Source organism: Lissotriton helveticus, chromosome 5_1 (assembly GCF_964261635.1).
Source record: "Lissotriton helveticus chromosome 5_1, aLisHel1.1, whole genome shotgun sequence".
NCBI lineage: Eukaryota > Metazoa > Chordata > Amphibia > Caudata > Salamandridae > Lissotriton > Lissotriton helveticus.
The window spans coordinates 1,178,714,881-1,178,740,138 of record NC_136065.1 but is presented as its reverse complement, the minus strand read 5'-3'; positions in this window follow the sequence as shown (position 1 = coordinate 1,178,740,138).

The following is a 25,258-nucleotide window of genomic DNA, read 5'->3' as shown; positions in this document are numbered from 1 at the left end:
TGCCTAAGTACATGTCATGATGGGATATGTAGTTTGTTTACTGTTTGAAATGAAAAATACGTATTTTCATTGGCTGCTGTGAGTTTCAGTAAAAGAATGAGAAGCATAATCTGAAGCCTCCGGTCCTGTAATAGAATTTACTTACAAACTCCAACCGCTGTCTCATGATCTAGGTTGACTATTTCCACGAAAATTAAACCAATACCTCTTTCCAAAAGAAATCCACACTGTCAGCAAACTGTAGCTCTACCTGCGCGATGGCCGCAAACTGGGGGTCTACCGATGTTTACAGATGTCCAAAATATCCAAAGAAATCAGACACAACATTAGTTCCATGAGTAATACAATTCTTACCAACATACCCAAGATTAAATCTTTACCACAGCTTGTCGCTTCTACACTGAATGTATTCCTCCAAATGTTTGTCATCATCAGAAACCCTCAAATCCTAGCTTGACAATATAGTAAAGTCCTGGATAGAGGACTACAGTAGACTCCACCTAATGGAGATCACATTAGCTGCAATTCAGATTGCATTTAACAGCCTCACGGGGAATAAAGCCCCCAGTCTGGATGGCCCAACGGCCAAATTCTATAAAACCTATATAACTTCACTCATGGCCTTGACAACCTGGCTCTTCTGATGACCCCAGCACTCAACGGAGCCACGCCCCCTTCCCCCTCACGGGTGAGGAGCTGCGCTTTACCAACCCTGATTGATTGATTTATTCTGCAGTGTTTTGCAGCATAATGTACATTCGGAAACAGGTGTACAGCTTGGTTACAAAACCAGCATGGTCTTGGACTGCCGGCCACCTCCCCCCTTGAACACCAACTGAATTACCCAATTCAACCAGTCAACACATGGGGGTCTTTGGAAGTCAAGGGGGGGTACGGGGCCCCCCCCCTGGCCGTATTTATTAAAATATAAAAACAAATCAAAATTTTAATCAAATAACATTTCTGATAATTATTAAAATGCACACTTTTCAGAATATTAGATTGACATCCGTTTCGACATGGTATGATGGGCTAACCTTAACAAATAGCTAATACAGCGTGTCTCCTAACGTAATCTAATCATCCTGAAAATTAAACTGCATTCTAATATTTTTAATACTTTTCATAATTTTAATAAAGTCCTACGGCAAGGTCGCCAACCGGTGTCAGATCCTTTTACAGCTCAGCTGCGCTCTCACGTTGAAGATGCGCATGCGCAACCCAGGGCACGTTTCACCCACGTGCGCTCCCCGAACTCCATTTAACCATAACAGGAGGGCCCAGACACTCGCGCACCTTAGTGACGTCATAGTGTTGTGAGGGGTGGCTACCAGCCTGAGGAAAGCGTAGACTCCCTCCCCCGCACCCTTTAAATTAATGGAGATCATCTCCTGCCCCTGAAGTTCTGAGAGAGACCAAATGGCCCCTCCCGCGGGCGGCCCCTTTCGTGAATGGGTCCGCCCCCCCCGTAAGGACCTTAAAATGCTGCTCACCGATTAATGACCTTACCGCCACAGGCCAGGTAGTTTACCGACTATCTGGCCCCCCCCCAAACCGCCTACACTGAAAGGTCATAACTTCCTAATCCAAAAACCCTCTACCCCTGCTATTTAATTCCCTATCCCTAGGGCATCCCTGACTCTGTCCACCGGACCCCCCACCCTGTGAGTAGAGCCTCTAATAAACGTCAACCCCTCATTATCAACCGACTGTTAGTCTACATGGTCCTGCGATGACCCCCTGTGGGATATGAAATAGTTTCTCAAACCAAGTGTTGATCCTCTTTATCGAGTGATTCTTCACCGAGTGACTCCTTGCACTCGCCTAGTCCCCCCCCCCCCCCTTTACGTGCAGCCTGGGGGGAACTGAGCCCCCCCTATGGTGCCGTCTGTGTCCTATCACCGTTCCCCTATGTCCTAACATGAATGAGGGTGTGGGGGGCACGCCCCTCGAGGCTCCCTGCAGATGCTATGCCCGGGGGTATCCTGGTACCAACATTCTACCCCTCCCACTGGTATACTGTACAGTCTGCTAACCATCCACACCCAGCCATTACGCCTGGAAAGTGTTAAGTGCATGCTACTACTTTTACCATGGAAGTCCCCTCTTCCTGAACCGGGGAAACGAGGCATTATATAGGCCTATCCTTCCTGGGGTTGCCGAGGCTAGGACTGCATACCCTTGTGTACTGTCCCATCTCTACCGTTGTCACTTACCAATTGGTGATCTATGCATATCTGACACTGGTGGCCCTGCGTGCACAGGCGCCGTTATTGAAGGTATACATTTTTCTGTGACGGCAAATACTGCCATTTTTTGTGAAGCCACATCCTGCTACATTACTGCCGCCAGCCCCATAAAAAGGGCTTACACACTGAAACAATCAACTCTGTGTTGGCACCTCCTGCGTTTTTTAATCGCTCGACCATCACACTTGCGTTGTTGTTTGCCATCCTCTACCTGACGTCAGCATCCCTTGGGCTGTCCACCTGTAGCAGCTGTTGTGATGCGGAGCACTCCAGATATCCACCATGGACCCGGCCATACATAAATGGAAAAGAAAAACACAAACCATTAGTGTTTCTGGCGATAACTGCTGTATACGTGCTAGTCTTACATTGCCATCCCTTGCTACGTTTGAGATACAATTGGCGTCAGATGCATACTCCTGAACACTTCCGACTAAGTGTCGCGCATCGCCTCAGTTTGTGTCCCCTGTAGCCTGACTGTACTAGTGTTACGAAGAGTGCCCTGTAAAATGGCCTTCAATAACGAATACTACCCAGTGTGTAGTGCAGTGACACAAAGGATGGAGTCCCCAGTGCACCCCATAACGCCCTCATGACTCCTTAAGGATGATTAGGATATCAGTTTAAAAGGAACAGTCAGTTTGTATTAACACCCACCCAATCACAACTTGATGAAATATACGTAATCTAAGTATCGAACCCCTCGCGCCTGACTGTTGGCTTCGACCGTGGCTGACAGTGGTAACGCGTAATATAACTAAGGGGCAACCATAACCTATATATATTATTCTCATGATCCCAGACTGAGCATCATTTCCTTAACAAGTTGCAAGTAATAGGTGGCCCTCCCGCTGCCACACTTGATTGTCCAATCAGTTCATATTATACCGCCACCTATTGTAAATCATGATGCAACATTAGTTTCAACAGATCAGGGTTTAATGTGTTACCGTTCATCAACCCATTCTGCCTCCCCCAGGTCAGCCCTGTTCATCTGCAAATCTGTCTGACCCTCCTGCCCATATAAGAGCACCAGCAGTATCAGAGATGGGATTTAGGCATGGTCACGACCTTCCTCTTTAGATCCACTCTACTATCGTGAGTTTTTGCGTGCTCTATGTCCTCTGGGGAAAGTACCTGAAACTAACAGGCCTACTATGGAATGGCAATTTCCTGGCTGACCTTTGGTATGGCTGACTTACTTAAGTAAAAACAGGTGGGGAAGAATTGAGTACCAAATGCTGTTAAGTTGACATGCAAGTGCATATAGGCCTAGGCAAGCACGTACGCCAGTGTAACTTGAATCAGCAAGCCCCCCGGTCACCCCGAACTAGTATTGTCGATTACGTAGACCCCTCTGCCATGTTACCGTTGTAAGTAGCGGGCAGATACCCAGGTGAAGTGGAAACACCCAAAAATTCCCGCACACAGAACAATTATTATGGGGTTGCGGGGTCAGTGCAAGGACGGTGTCAAGCAGGGATCAGATTGCGGTGCCCGCCCAGCCACCATGGTCACATTGTCTAACTACCACATAAGTAGCTACCACGACCGTCTTGTCGCTGAGTCATAAAGGAACAGCGAGGGCACAGCAACTGTTATCCTAATGTTACAGTATTTAAACCCATGTGGGCAGCTTTTCATGCTCCTTGCACTCAACCATTCTGACACATGATCGTTTGACGTGTTCTTGCCCCCCTGTAGGTGTACAATGGGCGGCATCCCTGAGATTAGAATTAACATATTAAATGCATTTAGATACAGTGCCTCTAAATATAACATTTTTTATAGCGTGTTGGTTTTCCTGCAATTCTGTCATGGGTGCAGCCCTCCTGTGCCTACATTGGACATTCCTGATTTAACGAAAAAAGATAAAATTCTTCCCATTTCAGCAGGCAATTTATTATGGCCCTGACCCATCCTTTTGAATAACTTGTGAGCTAACATGGCCCATTGCCATATTGCTATCACCAGTAGCCGGTGGTCACCCTGGCCAACTATGTCCTGAACCCACTCGTTTGTAAACAGGTGTGATAGGATGTGGGATAGTACTCAACCTACCCACACAATTCTACTTAAAACTCCCACTGCCTTATTGCAATCCCCAGTAGCAGGTGGTCCCCCGGTCAACAATTCCCTGGACCAACTTGCTTGTAAACAGGTGTGATAGGATCTGGGATAGTACTTATCCTACCCCACTATTGTACTTAAATGAAAATTCGTGAACATCAGAGGCTGGCAGTTGCTGGTAACTTGAGCCCAAAACCCCCAAGACGGGGGATTGACCCCTGGTCCCGGGCTAGACCTCTGCATCAGGGTCTGCCACTCTAACCATCGCGCAACCCTTCACCACCAAACTGGAGCAAAGCAGTACTTGATATAAAACGTGTAAACAGTAATACATCCACTCTGGGCATTTGAAACTGAACTGGACTAATTACGTCACTTCTGGCATGAAATATTAATCCACTGTGGCTCTTTATACAGAAAGTAGTTGAGCCTATCCTGTTTCCACCTTACTCCCAAGATATGTGTTTTAATGGCAATTTAAGCATAATTGACGTAAAAGGTAGGGACAGGCTAGAACTTAGTGTACAGAAACCTCTGTCGCCCCCGTGCAGTAATACTCTATCCACCAACCCTCAGTTCTATAGAGATAACTGTCTGACAAAGGGAGACACCCAGTAGCCGCTAACTGATGACCCAGGTCCCGGGGCATGATAGGTAATTATCATTACCCACTAATGTATGGAAAGAAACTTCGCTGAGGAGCAATTATGAAACAAGAACTGGATAATCCTCTGCTGGGCAGAAAAGTTCGTGCCCTGTTTCAAGCACTCCCGTGCTGTGGCTAGCCAAGTTTACCATTAGTGGTCATTAGAGAAATGAGATACTATTATGTAATATTTAATGTACCTTTGCCTAAAGCGAACACCAGTACTGTGCACCACTCATCTCTAATTGTTTAGGAGTTAATATCCCAGGCCCATGCCAGGGACTAACATCACGCATATGAAAGATGTGCTTTACAAAGACAGTCTATTCTCGCGGCATTGTGCAAGTGGTGACGTTATTGGCGCACTAGTTGGCAGCATAGACCGTTTAACCAATCTATTTATCACGAACGAATCTCACCACCCGTTAAGATTGCCTCCGTGCATCTTCATGCCAGCCAGTGCAGCGTCTAAAATTGCGACCTACGAAGCCTTCCTCAAAATGAGCAATGGAAGGGGAAACCTATTGACGTGGTGGTGCCCTCCATCTTACTCATCTGCTTTTTAAGGCAGCTGTATGCCCTAAAGTGCTGCTACCCTGGGTCTTTATTTATGTATTTATGCTTTTACATATAGCGCGGACTTTACCCAACGGCGACATAGCGCTTCGCGATAAGAACAACAATGATACATGATGAGAACAGTCCCCGAGAACAGATTACAAAAGCAGACGTTAAGTTACGTGAGGTAATAGCGACAAATGCGAGCAAACAAAATTCATAGGTAGCCAAAACTGCACAGGCAGAAAGTGACCCGTGTGCAGACCACAAGAGGAAAACAAAGTACAATCTGAGGTATGATGCCTATGAATCTCAGTTTACTGCTGCACCAGCTCACAGTTTCATACCAGGAATGACTGCTGTCTCAGATCTTGCACTAGCTGCTCACATGCTAACCTCTTCAAAATAACCACTGAAACCTTAAACATAACATTGCTTTTGAAAAATCAACATTGTGTCCGCTAAAACGCAATTGACCGTATATTTGTGGCCTGATAATGTCCGATATGTGCAGTAAATGATGTTACCCGCACAAATACGAGTTGTGCCATCAGCACCATGTCACTTTGTAAATTTTCACAGGCAAATTTCAGAAGGTTAAACATGTTTCAAAATTACCAGAGAAAAAATGCCTGGTAAATAATGGGATATGCAGATTTTAATGGGGTCAGTACCAAAACCAGTTTTATACCCCATATTTCAGGCAATAATTGTAAGTGGGTGCTATTTAGTGCATCTGATAAAAATACATATTTATGCAATGCTGGAATATATATGGTGCCCAAAATGTAATAGTATTTGCTGCCCACTTCGAATCACGGGTTAAACCTTTACAATGAGGCTCTGCTCTGTAATCAGTAATAGAGTGCAGCAATGCCCTCATTCATGGTCGCTAATTTTTGGATGCTGGAGTAACCCTATAGCAGAACGGCGATTAAGGATATTAGCAAGATGACAATGCAGAAGTACAAAGTGCTGGTAAGGAAACTTCTATACCAATATTGATGCCTCCTTATTGTTTTAACTTTTAACAGACTCTGGCAATATGAAACACCCTGTGGATAGACTAGTAAGGACATTTCTTCACCAATAATGATGCCTTCTTAATGTTTTTACTTTTGACATATTAGCACCATGAAAACCAGTGTGGAAGGTCTTGTAAAGCCCCAGGGTGAGACTGCTTTTGGCACGAAAGATCAAGCTCCATACCTATTCCCAATGGTCTCATGCAGGTATTCATTACGCAATGAAACTTTGTAGCATCCAGATAAAAATTTATATAATTAAAACCAAACCTGCTGAAAGCACAGGGTAGGCATTATGAATTCTCTACTATTACGAATATATTAGTCAAGACGATCTGTACATTGTTGTTTAGGATAATACAATTAAACCTGTACCTGTATTTCCCAAACTGGTTCGCAAGCTGATTTTGGTAGGTTGCTAAAGTCCGAGCAATACATAGATATGCCTTTAAAATCTGTATCGTTTCCCGTTTGCTAAAGCCCACCTGTCCTGCCCACTCCCGGGCTCCGTTCCGATTGATGGTGAATCCGCTCCGCGACGACACCGCAGTCCTCCCGCTGTCCTTCCGCAGTACGTCGGCAGAAAAACCAGGCATCACCGCAGCCCATTGCAATCCTCAGGCACCTGAAATGCAAAAAACGAGAGAAAAATAACCGGAGTCCTCCCGCTGTTCTTTCCGCCGTACGACGGCTGGAACCAGGCGATCACCGAAGCCCCTAGAATCCGCCGGCACCTGAAATAAAAAAGAGAAAATTAAACGGCCCCATGGTGGGGCGAGGAGCGAGCCTGGGAGCGCGGGCACAAAGAGGCCGCTTCCCGCGCTCCCCAGGCTTTTACCCCTTTCGCCGCCGCGACCCCGCCCCCTCGCCCCGGAAGCACACCAGTACTTCCGGGGCGAGGGGGCGGGGCAAGCGGCCCCGAAAGGGACGGGGTGTGGGAGGGACCGGGCCCCGCCATGCTTGCGTGGGGGCCTATTGGCCCCCCCTTGTATAAAATGACCTTCCTCTTGTTATTTTTTTCAATTTTATATGGCGTAAATTCGGCCCAAGGGAACTGGAGAGCTTTACATTAGCACCAGTTACATTACAGAAGGTCGGAATAATGTTTTTTGGACACCGGGGAAATTAAGTTATTTGCCGAGAATCACAGGATGTTGAGCCAACGCCGTGGCTCTGACCCGGGTCCTCAGTTCTAACGCCTGCACTGTCCCTAAAACAAGATTATCTCCCCGATATGTCTATGCGAAAAGTCGAAGTACAATAAATGTCAGGAATGTCCAGGTACTACAGAGCAAACACAAATGATATTTAAATTGTCACCACCGAGTCTTAGTGTAAAAACACGACTGAGAAATAATGTAAATGCTATGGTTCAGTGTTGACGGAAACATGCTGCGGTGGCCTGGCGTCAAGCTGCAGTAAGCCTCCATGTCTCGCGGTTTGTTCGGAGCACGCCTGCAGCTTTACAAGGATGAGTTCAGGTTCCAGACTCGAGTGATGTTAAACTGCTGCTGCAACGCTTTCACAAGGTGCTAGAATTTAGCAAAGTGAGAATTCTGGGGGAGCTGCCACTGGTTCTCAAGGTAGATAACTAGAATGAGGGTAATTGGGTTTAATAAAATAATATCTGGTATTAGCTCCAAGAGACAATTCGGCGTTTGTTTTTATGACCGTTTTCTACTTATTATCGTGTGGGAGGTACATGGTTATGGGTCAAAACTCAGCCCCCAAAACAAAGACAGACTCTATTGAAATAGTTTAGATATTGGCGACAGTAGAGGCATTTTATTGTGCTACATTTATCACAATTACATGTTTGCCTCTGCATCTTTAGCCAGAACCACACTCCATTCCTAAAAATAGAAACAAGAGCAGAATCAAAAGAACCAATCAAAGAACTAAAACTGGTGCTCTGTATCTGTCCTCTTCAGCGTCCTCCATAATACAGCGCTGGGCTGAGAGTTGCTGGTACCACTGTATCCCTGAGCACAGGTGCATCTCTAGACTATTCTCAAATCACTCAACTCTGCAACATCACTGCACCTCTGCAATTTGTACATTACAGTAGCTGTTGAAACTATTTAGTGCTACTACTAGGTAATGAGCCACTCTTTCAACTTTTCAATATTTTAGGATAATACTTTCAGAATTGCTTTATAAACCTTATTGTATTTTCAGCTATTTTTTTAACAAAATCATTTTTAAGTGTGCCAGGCCCCATTCTTTTGAAAAAAAGTTTTGTAGATGAGAAACTTCCACACACCCTTTTGCCCAAATTCCTTATAATGACCATTGTCTGCATCACTCGCTAACCTAGCTCACTAAGTCGATCTCTGCCCCAACTTTTATGCCTCACCACTTCAAAAAAGTCACCAACTGCCACTGAGGAGGTGGCGGGAGTGAATGTAGAAGAAAGGGAGAAGGGTAAAAGAGAGGAAGTGGGATGTAGTGAAAAGAATAAGTTAGCGAAGGAGGAGTTAGGTGGAGTCAGAGGTTCCATCGGAAGACAGTGGAGATTGTGGAAACAGAAGATGGAGTAAGGCTGGCAAGGGAGTGTGGGTTGGGAGAATACTAGAGCCAGGGAAACAGAGGGAGCAGAAAGCAGCATCTGGGCACCTGAAAAGAAAACAGCAAACATACCTATCCAAAGGCACTGCAAGTAGGGCTGCCGGAGGTGCTGCAGCACCCCAGAAATAGCCATGCCGGAGTTTACATTTCGTTTTTGGACTGTAAAGTGAGCAGATTTTGTAAAGGAAACTATGTGAGAATCTTGCATGAGTACAAGAAGTGTGAAAGGGTGAGCTGTAGGATGCCATATTTTTCTAACACAAATTACATGTATATGTACCAATATTTCAAAATATCCCACAGTTAAGAAAGCACAAGTGAAGCACTGTTTTTGTAATTCTGAAGTATGATGGATGCAATGATTTTGAATAGGACCAAAACAAATCAAGACACTTTACTTAGTGATGTGCATATGACAGTTGATCACTGAAACACTATTTCCACACGTTGTTTGTGCACTATTTATTTCGATCAACAAAACTGTATCTCTGTGGAAATTTAGTAGCCATTTCAGTGGAAATTGTGCTGTCTGTAAATGAGTGTGCTACAACACCATGCTATAGTAATATATTTGGGACAATATGCTCCAAAATGCACCACAGGCTACACACCACACCCCTTTTACTTTCCAGCTGAATGGGCAATGCTCATGTGCTACGACTTCGGGGATATAACGGTGATGACAGCACCCCCGCTCTGAACATTGTTCCAACACCACTGTACCTCTCTGAAGAGAGCTCTAGAAAGTTAAAGCTTGAGAGAAGAGACCAGCACAGCAGTCGCACACCCTCTATCCACAACAATTCTCAGCATGGCCTGGCAATGGCTCTGGATTATTTTAAGTCCTCTGTGGGGTTTTTAACGCATTTTTATTCAGTTTGTCAGATAACATAACAGAAAAAAAGAGAAAGTGCATATGCCAATGAACACCATACAATGTGCACAAATTGCAGATATTCCATCACTTCAAGACATGCAATGCTGGAACTACACTTTGAGCCTGGCTGTGATTTGGGAAGGGGTTCACTCCACTGGGGCTGGTAACCAGCTCAGGGGATTATACCATAATGAAATGTAAATTCCGGCGATACTCTGCAGGGATCCAACGGGAAGGGCACCTGAGTGGGAGCTGTAGTGCAGACTATTGGGATCTGTCCAGTGTCTGGAGGTAATCACGCGGGGGTAGCCATATATCAATGGGGGCGACGCCTGTGGTTGAAGGGAAGCATAGTCTGTGCTCAATCTGTCCCAGTTATCCATTTGCTGAAGCCATGTAGCGGGTGATGTGTGCTTTGTATCCCTTCAGTGTAATGCAATTTTGCTAATAAAAGGGATAAGGAGGCGAGCCTACGTGATGGCTTGGGTATGTCAGCAGTATATCGAGGAGTGCCACCACGGGGTCAGATCATATGTCGCTGTCTAACATCGTCACTATGTGTGAATAAACTTTTACCAGTAATCGGAGATAATAGGGCAAGTCCACGTGAGATGCGTAAAGTCAGCCTTAGGAGCGCGGCACTTGAGGCAGCAGTCAGTTCTAGAAATATCGGGGCAGATTTATGAGTTCTGGTGCATCTCTGCAAATCAGCAGGGATGCGCCAGAACTGATGCGTCACGCAATTCCCTCCTTGCGGCACCACAGATGCGCCGCATTTACAATGCGGCGCACCATGGTGCAAGGAAGGGCAGATGCGTGACGCATCTTGTGGTGTACGGGCAGCGCATTGCTGGAGTAGCATCGCAAGTGCGACGCAACTCCTGCAATGTACAGAGGCCGCCCATACATAACGTGGTGAGTCACTCATTACGCCTGCTTTAAGCAGGCGTAAGGATTTGACCCAGCAGCGTCGTAAAACTGACTCAGTGAAATCTTGTAGATTTCACTGCGTCAGTTTTACGGGGCTTTCCTACGAGGGAACGCCCACCCTGCGACAGAACGGCCACATGAAACCTGACGCAGGTTTCATGTGGCGAAGGGCTTTACAACGTGACGCATCTGCCTAGATGTGTCACGTTGTAAATAGGTCGCAGGGATGCGCCACGTTTCTGCGCCGTTGCGTGACGCAACGGCGGCGTAAACGTGGCGCAAGTCCGACATAAATCTGCCCCATCATATCTAGCAATATCTAATGGTGTGAGATACATCCTGTGGAGAAACTTGAAGTGTAAGAGTTTATGCCTGTGGTTGGGGGAGATTTTCTGAGTTTGGGTGCAACAGTAGGACCACATTTTGTCTGTTATCAGTACATCCAGCTCCCTCGCCCATGCGTGCGGCACCCTGGCAGTAGTGTTGGGTTTCAGCGCAAGGCACTCATGGTACAGTTTGGACGTTATGTGTGCGTCGTCCGATGCCGATATTACCAGTGACAAGGGGGAGGGTGGGGAAGTCATCCGGGGCAAGGGGATAGCGGGGAATATTGGAGTGTAGCGTTGCATACAACTGTTGGAATATGAATCGCTGCATATAGGTCATGCTCCGGAACCTGGGATACTCCGTAATCTGTAACACATGGCCGTTAGGGAATAGGTCACCTATAGTATGAATGTTATATTTACAAGTGGTTCGCTCATTAAGGGGAGCCACAGTCCACCACTCTTGTATGGCAGTGTCAGGGTTTCCCATCTCAGTCTTGGACGGGTGCCAGCCCAGACTAGTCAGATGAGATGACCACGCAGAGTTTTTTAAAAATGAGCTATGTAACAGTATTGGAAGATTCATAAAAAGATACAGAAATTGGGGCAGAACTATGATTTTAATAATGGCAAGCGACCAGCTATGGAGAGTGGCAGCTTAATCCACCTCTCAATTTGCATTTCCAAATGGGCAATTGCAGGCCATAGTTTAGTTGTAACAGTTGTCTCTTGTCTCTGTACAGCTGGATGCCAACATATTTCGTATGCTCTTCCGTCCATTTAAGGGGGGTGATCAGTCTGTACCAGCTGTGTTATGTCTGTTAAGGGAAAAAGCTCTGACTTGGCACAATTAATCCCCAGTCCAGAGTGCTCGACAAATCACATTATCTCCTTGTTGCAAAGTCATGCTGTGCCCTGTGTACCCCCAACGTTTTGCTGACCGGTACTGGTGGTAACTGACTCTGACTGACCCTGGGCACTGCCTAACCGGGCAAGGAGCCAGTGCTATGCTGAAAGACACAAATTTAGATTACAGCGAAAAAACCTATATACACTAGGGTACACTATGGTATGGGGTACCCCTGTGATTCGCATGACCTCCCCCATAGGGCACTAGTACATATCAGGGCAGAGGGATTGAAACTACCTATCAGTCCCTAGAATAAATAGGGCATGGCAGTTTAGAGGCCAGCAGACCTTTCTGCACTTGCATGTGTGCACTGCTGAAGCCTGAGGTATTTTTAAAAGTGGCTCTGTGTGACAGGACTGTTTTAAAAAGTAAATTGTGCCCAAACTCGACTTTTGTGTTTGGGGCACTTCAAAAATGGATAACCTACAAAGTTTTGGCATATTAGGAACCCCCAGGGTCTCCCCGAGGTGTCCCAGGGGTGGGGGGGTCAGGCATTTATAAGGTGGACCCTTATAAAATGAGTTTTATATCCCCTGGGTTAGGTAAAATTTCACATTTCACTCCCCACATTGTGATAAAGTGCTGCCCAAATTCGACTTTGATGCTAGGAGCACTGTGGAGGGAGGATCTGCAACTTTTCAACAGATTCAGAGCCCCTAAAGTCTCCCCTAGTTGTCCCATGGGGTGGGGGCTCTGTAGATATAAGCGAAGTACTTATAAAATATGTTTTTAAAATCCCTAGTGCTGGAAAAATTAACCAAGTCATTTATCCTATTTCAAATCCCACTCTACATAGGTTAACATGGCAAGAATATATTAACTAATAACTCTTGATAGGAGAATGATATAACTTCCATTCAAAGACTTCCCAGAATGGTAGTGATGAATCCAACAATATCATGTTGTTGAATTTCTCCTAAAATGTACAGACAAGAAGTTATACGACTTTCTTGTTTGTAAGTCCAGATTCAGCCTTCCAGTGGTCTGCCCTGATTGGTCAGAGTTAAGTGGATTAGCCAGGCTGACTTGAAGAGGTGATAAAGAGCCCCTGGGGTTAACCAGCTCTGCTGGGAGGGCAGTGTGCTGCTACACAGGAATGCCAGAGCAGGGGGAGGAAGTTTTAAAACCATGGTCTTCAAAGAGAAGAGGACAGCCTCAGTGTCATTTACAACTTCACTCTTTTGGCCCAAAGCGAGAGCTAGGCTTATGGAAGGAATGCAGAGGGGAGAGACTATGGAAAGTAGCCATCCTATGGGTATGTTTAGCCATCTCTTATCTCCCTGCTGGAAAATCAGCCATTAGGAATTTGGTGCACTCTGGGACAAAATAATGCCACACTCTACGGGATGTGGTCATATACTTGGGGAGATGCCCTGCTCCCATTGGTCAGGAGTGACCTCCTGTTTGACCCAGAGAACTTGGAATTAGTATCTGAGAAGGGCAGAGTCTCTAAGATTTGCTGCTTGAAACTTAAGAAAGCAAGGTGTTGCCATGCTGAGAAGTTCGGGTGCAAAATTCTAAGGCCTGCACTCTGAAGACTGCACCAGCTGAAACTACATCCCTGTGGATTACCTTGCTGTAAAGGAACTAAAGAGTGGACTCCCTGCAAGCTACAGGTTAACAGAGCTCATCTGGAACATCATCACCAAGGATCCTCAACCTGGAGAATGACCAGTGGATTTGTAAGGGTTTTGTCCAAGTGGATTGTGGGAACTGAAGTCTTCAACTTTCAAGCACCATCCTAGAGCCCAGCAAGCAAAGTATATTTGAAATGCATACTGTAAAATTTCTATGTACTGTAGATTACCCACCCCTAAGGTCTGTGGAACATCAGACCAAAGAAAACACCCTGCCCCTACCCCCCGAACGCGCACCATACATACTTTAAAAACATTATATGGATATATCAAAGGAAATCCCGTCTACGTCTGTGTAGCACCAACACTTTAAACTGGCAAATCGTTTACTACCAGCCGTTCAATTGGGTCTCGGGTGACTGGCTGCACCATTAAAGACAAGTCAATACCCTTGTACTTGGCCCACCTAGCTCAAATCTTCTCATGCTTCTGTGGACAGCCCCTCGCCTGGAACACGTAACCTCCGCTGACGTGCACCTCTCCATGGCCTTTTTCCAGTTAGCTATACAGGGCGGGGACGTATCCTTCCAATGCTGTGCTATGTCTCGCTTAGCTAATGTGAGACCCAAAAACAGAAGGTGTCTTTTAAACCTGTTCCCCCCAATGTCTTCTGTGCTGTGTAAGAGCGTTAGTCTAGGGTCCGCCAGGATGTCCCATGCCAGAACCCACCCCATGCAAGACAGCACACCTGACCAGAAGAGTTTCAATGTCCCGCAGCTCCACACCATTAAAAGGAATGATCCCTCGTTCGTGCCACAACGGAGACAGATGGGGGACTGAATGGCCCCCGTCTTCCAGAGGCGAAGACACATGTAATATATTCTATGGAGATATTTAAATTGGATTAGCCTGTATCTGGTGGAGACGGCGGCGTGCCTAGTGCTAGCCAGCACCTCGGCCCAATCATCTTCCGTTTAGACGGGCAGGTCCGCTTCCCACGCCGCCCGGGTTCGGTGGATAGTGGTCTTGGAGTGTGTAGTGAGGGTATGATACATTTGCTGGATTTTGTGCGTCCCCTGATCTCCCATCAACATCCGACCTTCCAGCGGGTGGAACTTGGGTAATGACTCAAGATGTCGTATCAGGGGGGTCAATGCGTGACGGAGCTGCAGGTAGTGATGAAACAGTGATTTGTGAAGGTCAAAATCAACCTGCTGCCTCTGAAAGGATTTAGGAGTGGTCCCCTGCATAATTACTCAGAGAGTGGATATCCCAATATCATCCAATCTGCGAAACCCCACCAATGCCAAGACAGGTTGGAGGAACGTTCCCTTTCAGAGAGGAGTGGCGCCGGTCAACGTACCCCACCAACCCATAGACCGAACCACCCGCCTCCATGTTTGAATAACTGTCCGGCGGGCGGGAGAATCGCCTTCTGGGACGAGCAACTATACAGGAGATGGAGCATCAGAGTACCCGCCATGGCAAGCCTTTCCACAGCGTAGGCCGGGTCTGTCTGGGAACTGTACCACCATTCGTTGATCACCAGGAGGTGCGAAGCCCAATAGTACGCAAGGATTTCGGCCGCCGCAATACCACCCCAATACGTGGACTGAATGCACATTGTGAGTGCCACACAGATCGCACCCCCTTGCCAGAGGAACCTATTCAGGACTGCATTTATTTGGAGAAACCACAACAGGGTGCTAGGATACAGATAGTTCTGGATCCTTTAGAGCAAGCGCGGCAGAGACACCATTTTGAAGATTGCAGACCTGCCGTCCAGCGATAGAGGTAACTGAGACCAAATCGTTGTTTCATCCCGGACAGCGGGGAGCAGTGGAGCTATGTTATTCGTCCAAGCTGCGCTGGGACACCGCGTTATATATACCCCAAGGTACTTGAGGCCCGTATCTGCAATGATCAGCTGCGAGGCCCAAGCCTGACTCCTCTGCTCGCCGTGGATCGGGAACAGCATAGATTTGGACGGGTTAGCGCATAGCCCAGAAATCTCCCCGAACACACAAAGAATTTGGAGGACACGGGGCCCGGAGGCCCAAGGGTCCAACATGAAAAACAGGGCATCGTCGATGTAGAGCATGATCCTGTCCAAGTGCCCTGGCGACCAGTCCAGTCCCCGGAGGAGGTGTTGGATTATTATTATGTGTTATGTCTTAATTATTTACTGAATTGGTGTTGTTAAATGCTTTACACACCTGTCTTTGAAGTTAAGCCTGTCTGCTCGCAGCAACGTTACCAAGGGTTGAGCACGGGAATCATTTTCTAAGACCTATTCTGAGCCCTATACTGTGTTAGTGACCTTATTGCCAGTGGCAGACCTACATTTGCCCCTACCAATAATCCACTTTCAAACACTCCTCTACCAGGGGAGAAAGATTTTTGGTGGGCTAAGTCCTCTGTGTTTTTACTGACTAGGATCCTAAACAAATAAATAGTGCCCAAAATTAAAGTTTACAGGAGCAGCTGGTTTGCGGATAGAGGGCACGCGTCATGCTGGAGATATGTGAGTAAGTCGATAAAATAGCATGGCACTGACAAGTAAAGCCCATTTAGTAGAAGGAAATGTAAAATAGAGCCATTAACATGCCTCATGGTCAAACCTTTTCCACAGTAAGACCGAAGGCTTCGGAGCTGCTGGTTGGTCACAACTAACTTTGCTTCTTCAACTTTTGAGTTTTTGAATAAACTTAAAAAAGCAATTTGAAACATTGAAGCCGAGGCATAGCCTAGATAGAATGAGATCTTCATGGCATCCTACCTCACCGTTACTGCGAAACCGTGATGGATCCCTCATGCTTAACATCTAAAGAAAGGAAATCCTACAGATGGAAGAATATACAACATTTAAATCATTTCTGAGTGCGCACAATCACGACAGATGTGAAACCGAGCGACAGTTGTAGAGTTCGCTTTCTGGTCCCCGTGCAATGCATTTTCATTCCCTCCACACTAACCAGACAATAGGAAGTAGAGTCCTCTTTCTTTCTGCCTTTAGCTTTTAAAATGTTATCAAATAGCTTCTTCACACAGGACACTTCTTCATTCCTGCAAGGTACATGGGCACCCACGCACACCAGTAATCTCAGCAGGGCTCTCTGTTTGGTTGAAGCTAGAGGAGCCACCGGTGCTGTTACTACAGGAGGCAGTGTAGGTACAGGAGGTAGTGGCAAACAGCCAGCAGGAAGACGCTGGGGCTCTGCAAGGACCGGGTACCTTAGAAAGGCAACAACACGGGTAACACCAAGACTTCCTCCCAGCCCCTCTCTAACAAGTCAATCCTTGTCTAACACTTCTTCTACAGCAAAAAGAGAACAGAACTACATGAAAAACCTAATGCCAGCCATGGCAGTGCAACCCTTTGTGGCTTGAACTCCTTCACCAACATGGTGGCCAGGCTTTGCCTAGTGAAGAGTGAATTTACTTATTGGATGGGTTGCTTATAGGAATGGGCAGAGCTGAGCACTTTTTTGGGCCAACTAAGGACATTGCGATGGACCAAGCTACTTCCTGTGGAGGGGGGTCAGTTTGTTGGAAGAATACACTCCCAGAGATTTCACAAGCAGTGCTTGCTCAACCGTATGCCACAATGTAAAAAGAGTCATATCAAACTTGCTTGAATGCAAATTGTGACTGAGCACAATACTCATCTCATTTCTCAAAACAGCCAAACAAAGTGTCAGACAGGCTGATGGAGCTGTGGAACACTCAACCAACCTCTATCTTCATAAGTAAATTGGGAAAACTAAGGAAAGAGAAGCCAGATTAGGAAAATAAATAAAAGCAAGGCAATCAAATGATTTGCTGATTAATAGAAGTGGAATAAATAATTTGCCACAATTCTTCTCAATCATGGATTATGGTATTCATGAAGAGCAATACTAATGAAAATAATTACAAACATGAACATTATATTTAAATCAAAATAATTAATTAACATTACTAACAATACGTGTAACCATGGCTATCTGCGTAATTCTTAGCATTAGCAAGTTGGTGACGACAATTTGCTCATGTGCAAATCAAGCACCAATTTGTGTGATAATTTTTTTCTACACATTGCAGTAAGTTTTGCAAATTTTGTGAAAGAGTTCTTTTGTTTGAAACACTCCAGAATTAGCAACAAATATGAAAATGGGTAAACCAATGACATATGAACTATAAATAACGTCTTTAATTATGCTTGATATTTCATTGGAAAGCACAATCGAAATTCCAAGATGGGGAGAGACGTCGTCACAATGTGTTTTTAAAGCACATCATGCAGGAAGCAAATACCAATCAAAACTGAGTTATTCCGTCAGATCGCTCATAGGATGGTACTGGAGCACAAGTTACTTACCTTCGGTAACGATATATCTGTAAGAAACAGTAGTTAGTGTTGCACAACTTACTTACTTTCGGTAACAATATATCTGTAAGAAACAGTAGTTAGTGTTAAATTCCTTACCTTAGAATAGCCCCAGGCGTCAGACTGGATCCGGAAAGTTTTCATCAGCAGTACCCTTGCGCGTTGGCAAGCGTCGTCTGCGGCTCCAGTCCGTCGTCGGCTTCGTGTTCGCCGGAATGACATCGTCGGTATACTTAGACGCTGCCCTTGCGCGCTGACGTCACTTCTGTACATAGCTTTCCGTGCCAGGAACGCAGAGCCATGATAGAAACCGACACTGGTGCCATAAATCTAGGGCCCTGAAAGGGATGACCTTAACCCTAGATATCGGTTCGCAAAACGGGGAGGATGGGTGGGGCGGTAAGGAATCTAACACTAACTACTGTTTCTTACAGATATATTGCTACCGAAGGTAAGTAACTTGTGCATCTCAAAGAATGGGTGTTGGGTCTGCGAACCAAGATCACACCAGAAAGTCCTGGAAAACGGAACGGCTGAAAAAGCCATCTCTCCGGACTTGGCAGTCCAGGCAGTAATGCCTAGCAAACGTGTGCAGCGAGGCCCACGTAGCTGCCGGACAGATGTCCTGCAAGGGGACTCCCCGTCCCAGGGCTGTAGTAGCCACCATGGCCCAAGTGGAATGGGCTTGTAGCCCCACAGGAGGCTCCTATTTCGCCAAGGAATAACAGACCTTGATGCACAAAACGGCCCACCAAGAGGTGGTCCGCTTGTGCACCGCCTGTCCCTTCTTAGCGCCCACGTAACCAACAAAGAGCTGGTCGTCCACCCGGAACTGGCGTGTGCAGTCTAGATAAAAGGAGAGCGCACATTTTGGGTCCAGACGGTGGAGCCTCTCTTCCTCTTTCGTGGGATGCGGAGGTGGAAAGAAGGTGGGCAAGGTGATGGACTGCCTGATGTGAAAGGCTGTAACCACCTTGGGCAGGAAAGAAGGACGAGTCCTCAGAACAACCTTGTCCGGATGGACAGAGAGGAAAGAAGGCTTGGAAGATAGAGCCTGGAGCTCACTCACTCTCCTGGCAGAGGTGATGGCAACCAGGAATGCAGTTTTAAGAGTCAGAAGCGAAGAGGACAGTTATGAAGTGGCTCAAAGGGAGCGCACATCAGATAAGTTAGCACAAGGTTCATGTCCCACTGAGGCATCACGAAGGGAACAGGAGGAAACGTGTGTGTGATGCCCTTCAAGAATCTATTTACAACCGGGGACTTGAAAAGAGAAGGCTGATCAGGAAGCCTTAAGAAGGCTGAAATGGCCAAGAGATAGCCTTTGATAGTGCCCAAAGCAGAGCTCTGCTGGGCAAGAGAAAGAAGGAAGAGGAGAACCTCTGAAAGGGGGGCAGAAAGTGGATCCACAGCCTTTGCTGTGCACCATACCACAAATGTGTTCCACCTGCAGGCGTGTACCGTTTTTGTGGAAGGGACGCCTGGCTGCCAGAATGACATCACAGACTTCAGGAGGCAAGTCAAATGGCCTCAACTGTTGCCGCTCAATCTCCACGCATGTAGGTGGAGACTGCACATGTTCGGGTGGAGGACCGTCCCCTGTTGCTGCGACAGAAGGTCCTCCTAAAGAGGCAGACGAATCGGGGGATCGACTGACATGTTGAGTAGCTCGGGATACCAGTATCTTCGTGCCCAGTCTGGAGCCACAAGGATGACTTGGGCCCGATCGCGCCTGATCTTCTTCAGCACTCTGGGCAGAAGTGGTATAGGCGGAAAAGCGTATAACAGACTGCAGCTCCACTCGTGACGGAAAGCGTCGCCGAGCGAATGTCGCCTTTGAAATTCCAATGCGCAGAACTGATGACATTGCACGTTCTCTTCGGTGGCGAATAGATCTAACCAAGGCTCTCCCCTCTGCCGAACGAGACCTTGCGCCACGTCCGAGTTCAGACTCCATTCGTGATCCATCATGCACCCGTGGCGGAGTTTGTCCGCCCTGGCATTCAGGGAACCTGCCAGGTGTTGAACCACCAGGGTGATGCCCTGGTGTTCCAGCCATGTCCAGAGGCACAGAGCCTCCTGACAAAGTGTTCACGACCCCACCTCGCCCTGTTTGTTGCAGTACCACATGGCGGTGGTGTTGTCCGTGAACACCTGCACTACACTTCTCCGGACAGAGGGAAGGAATGCCTTTAGTGGAAGCCGGATCGCCTGCAGCTCCAGAAGGTTGATATGGAGCCGGGAGTCCCCCGGAGACCAGTGGCCTCTGATTTCCGCCTCTCCCATGTGGTCCCCCCATCCCAGGAGGGACGCATCCGTCACCACTGTGTGCTCCTGGGAAGGGAGAGGAATCTGCCGCTGACCCAATCGCGGTCCGTGAGCCACCACTGCAACTGTCTCGCAGTGCCCTCCGAGATCAGGACGTGGTCGGACAGGTTGCCCTGATGCTGTGCCCAATGAAACTTCAGGTCCCACTGCAGAGCCCGCATCCGCCACCTGGCGTGATGCAACAGTAGGATGTAGGAGGCCATCAGCCCCAGGAGCCGCAGCGTCAACCTGACCGAAACCCGAGATAAAGGCTGAAAGATCGGAATCAGAGCCTGAATATCTCAAACCCGCTGCTCAGGAGGATAAGCCTGAAACTGCGCCGAGTCCAGAACCGCTCCGATGAAAAGGAGCTTCTGAGAGGGGCACAGGTGTGAGTGCAGGAGATCGGCCGTAGTCTGGAGGTGGGAGACGACTGCCTGGGGCGAGCCCGCCTTCAACAACCAGTCATCGAGATAGGGGAAGACTGGAACCCCTGATCTGCGCAGATGAGCTACGACCACCGCCAACACTTTCGTGAACACCTGAGGGGCGCTGGTGAAGCCGAAGGGGAGCACGGTAAACTGAAAGTGCTCGAGGCCAACCGTGAACCGCAGGTAGTGCCGGTGGGCCGGCAGGACGGGGATGTGGAAATAAGCGTCCTGCAAGTCCAACGCTACCATCCAGTCTCCAGGGTCTAGGGCAGCCAGGACCTGAGCTAAAGTCAGCATCTTGAACTTCTCCTTCTGGAGGAAGCCGTTGACGCTCCGGAGGTCCAAGATAGGGCATAGGCCTCCTTTGCCCTTCTTGGGTACCAGAAAGTAGTGGGAGTAGCAATCACATCCTACTTCTGGCCCAGGAACGAGCTTGATGGCCTCCTTGGCCAAGAGGGCCATAACGTCCTCCTGCAGAAGTTGCAAGTGATCCTCCGACATGCGGTGGTACTGCGGTGGTATGGCTGGAGGGGTCGCCTCGGAGGGGAGGGAGTAGCCCCTTCAGATGATTTGCAGCACCCACCTGTCTGAAGTGATGGTACACCAGTGGAGAAGGTGATGGCGGACCCTGCCCCCCACTGGTGTCGAATGGGCCTGAAAGCTCAGACTAGGAAGGCTTTGAGGCAGTTGCTGCGGGAGTGGATGCGGACTGACCCGGCCTTTGTCGCCCTGCACCGCCACGGCGGTTCCCACGTCCGCGACCGTGTTGAGGTCGGTTCTGCAGCCTGTGGATGGACGAATGTGTGGGGGTGCCCCTTTCTTGGCTACGAAAGGGGCGAAAAGCAGAAGTCTGCTAGCGCTGGCCCGACAGGTCCAAGGACTTGGCCGTAGCCCTGGAGTCCTTGAAACGCTCAAGCGCACTGTCTGCTTTGTCGCCAAAAAGGGGACGGCCATCGAAGGGCATGTCCATGAGCGTGGCCTGGACATCCCCCGAAAAATTGCCGGCCTCAGCCAGGCGTGGCGACACATTGCCACCGTTGTGGAAATCGCTCTGCCCAGCGGGTCCGTGGTATCAAGTCCACATCGGATGGAATAACGTGCTGCATCCCGCCCCTCAGCAAGAGCTTGGGTGAGCCTTGCCTGGGCCTCCTCTGGACACAGAGGCAGCACGTCCGCAACCGTATCCCACAAGGAGTGGGTGTAACGGCCCAAAAGGCAACCAGTGTTGATAGACCGCAACCCCAGTCTAAGTGAGTAGAACAGTTTCTTCCCAAACTGGTCGAACCTTTTGGATTCCCGATCTGGATGAGCAGTCGGGAATGTGTTCTTGGACGTAGAGGCCTGGATGACCAGACTCTCGGGGGTGGGGTGTACGGACAGAAGCGGGGGTCGCCCGGAGCCGGGCGGTGGTGTCGGGCCACGGTCTGATCCACAGGGGGCACTGTGGAGGGCTTGGACCAAGTGCCCATCAGAACGTCCGTGAGGGCCTCATTAAATGGCAGCAGAGGCTCCGAAGAGCTTACTGGCGGCTGAAGCACCTCGGTAAGGAGACTAGTCCTCACGGTCGCAGCAGGGAGTTTAAGAGCAAAGGCCTTGGCTACCCTGTGCAACACCACACCATAAGTAGCACACTCCTCCGTAGCCACGGAAGGAGGAGAGAGAGATGAAGCCAGTTTTCAGGCAATGTGTCAAGACCACTGGCCCCCCCAGCTCGTCTGCCCAGTCCTGAGATAACTGGCACTGTCGTGCCAGAGGGTCCTCAGACCCCTCCCAGTCCTCCCCTTCATCTGTGTCCTGATAAAGAGGCAGAAATGACAGAGCCGGGTCATAGGTGAATTGCTCACCCACCGACGCCGGACCCGGACCGGGGCTGAAACCGGGGACTATGTCGTCAAGAAGACGGCGCAGGGAGCGACACCAGAGGGGTCAGCGCCAGCGGAGGAGTCGTGAGGTCAACTGGCGTCGACCGGGATTCAGGCCTGGATCCCACGGGGGACTGCGGCGTCGAGTCCGAAGTCGACGATGGCGCCGGGGCCGAAGCCGGCGGCTCGCTAGAACTCCCAGTCCGTTCTGCGGAGCCCGAAGGCGCGCTGGCAGGCCTCAACGGAGGGAAGTGAGTCCTCATGGTAATGAGGAAATCACAAATCTCCTCCGGTGTCGTACGCAGTTCAGGGATCGGAGGCTATGGGACCGGATGCGACGCCTGCAGCTCCAGCGGAGCCACGAGGGCGGTGTCACCCGCACCCTCGGCCAAGTCGCGTGACCAGCGAGGGGAGTCAGAAGAGCGATGTCGCCTCTTCAACTTCTTTTTAGAGTGCCTCGACTTACCTGGTGCGGGCTCCGGCTCCGCGACTGGCCCCTCGACTTCCTCCTCGACCGGGACCTTGAGCGGCGTGGAGCTGACTGCCGGATCTCGAGCAGCTTGCGGGACCGCTCCTGCCTAGCTTTCGAGGTCAAGACCCGGCAGTCGGGGCACGACTTGTCGTCGTGGTCGGCCCAGAGGCAGTAGAGACACCGGTGGTAGAGGTTGGTCACCGACATCAGGCGGTGACAGGCGTCGCACGGCTTGAACCCAGGCATCCCTACCGGCACCAGGAGTCAAAGTAGACTCAAAAAGAGATCCAAAACAGATCAAAAAAGTTAGTCAAAAAATGACTAGAGTACTGCTCTTCCCGGATCTGCGCTTGCTGGCACGGAAAAAAGAAGAACTGACATCAGCAAGCGAAGGCGGCATCTAAGTACTCCGAGGACGTCATTCCAGCGAACTCGACGCCGACGACAGACGCGGAGCCGCAGACGACGCCTGCCGACACACAAGGCTACTGCTGATGAAAACTTTCCAGATCCAGTCTGATGCCTGGGGATATTCTAAGGTAAGGAATCTAACACTAACCTGTTTCTTTCAGATTCATCTTATAAGGTTGACAAGCTGTCTTGAAGATGAGCCTTCCTCAATGGGACAAGCCCACATTAGCAAGCCATGTTTTTTTTGGTTTAAGGACCAAAAGACATGCGCCTGTTTCACTAAGTGTTTCCCAAATTTAGTTGGGTCCAACTTTTCCCTCGTGGAGAAGCTATAACCTAGGAATCTCCGGCGGTTTCATTTATCGTGGAAGAAAACTCTAAAAAAAAAAGATCTTGTTCTAGTTCTGTGAAAGAGACCTGCAGATCTGGGATGAACGGGGAATATGATCAGCACAGCTTACCTTCAGAAGTTAAAATGTAGGAGACATGAGAAAAATAAAGCCTTCACAAGGTATGTTAGTCATGGCTTCAACCGAGGAAAGTGCACATTTTCTGGGCAGACACTCAAAAATGTCCTGCTTTTCTCATGAGTAAGCAGTGACATGAAGTAATTCAATAAGAAACCAAACGTGCATTAATTGGTTTTACCACTAAAAAAAATAAGATCAATATTGGAGCCACTGACTACAAGAACACGGTGTCAAATTATGTGCTACATGGACAGAGGCTTGTTGACAGTTCATCCCCAAACACTACTGGCAAGACGATCAATACCAGGATAACAGATGATCACAGAGACTGTGGATCTTGACTCCCAGCCTTTTTTGCTTATTTTATTTTGAAAGGTTTTATATAGCGCTACTAGACCCGGAGGTATCAGAGCGCTTTACATGAGTTACAGCGCGTTACAGGTTACATAAGGAGGAGGGGGAGGGAGGGAAATACACAACGGGAAAAACGAGGAAAACAATGTCAGATCTTGAAGTTTCAATGCTGTTGTTCAATAGATTTCATCTGAATCTGTTTAAACCTGTGTTTAATTGGTAAGGGCTCAGAGGCGTAGTCGCTGTAACCTCTACTGCCTGTGGACGTACTTGTGATGCTATCTGGAGAAAAGAGCTTGCCAGGTCAGAAGGAAAGCCCAGTCTCTTCTTGTTGTACGAGTAAACATACAAAGAAAGAGGAGGGTTTCAACAGAAGGATTTCATAAATCATATTTAAGCACCTGTTTATTCCAATCACTGTAGTAATAAGAAATTCCAGCTTGAACTGACATGATTACTCCTTCTAATGGACCACCACGCCTGCCCTCTTTCCATATGGAGGTGCAGTGGTAACTAAAGTAAGTGGTTTGCTCTTGCACTAGGCTTTGTCTCTCCATGACCTTAAAAAAACTTTCAAAACTACTAATTGGTTTCCTACCTGCACTAAGAGGTATTCTCAAAACCACACTGCCAAAATCCTGTTCAGTACCCTTGCCTTCCGCAAGTTAGAGGTTTACATTTTACTAACTTCCTTGTTACTCATTCCTGGCTCAAGTTAGCCACTCAAACCCTATTCAACCTTCCACTCCTGCCAAAGACTAGGCTAGCAGGCATCGTCAAAGAAAAGTGCATTAAATATATTTTCTCCAACTTATCATTCAAGTCAATCCGTGTCCTTTCCCCATA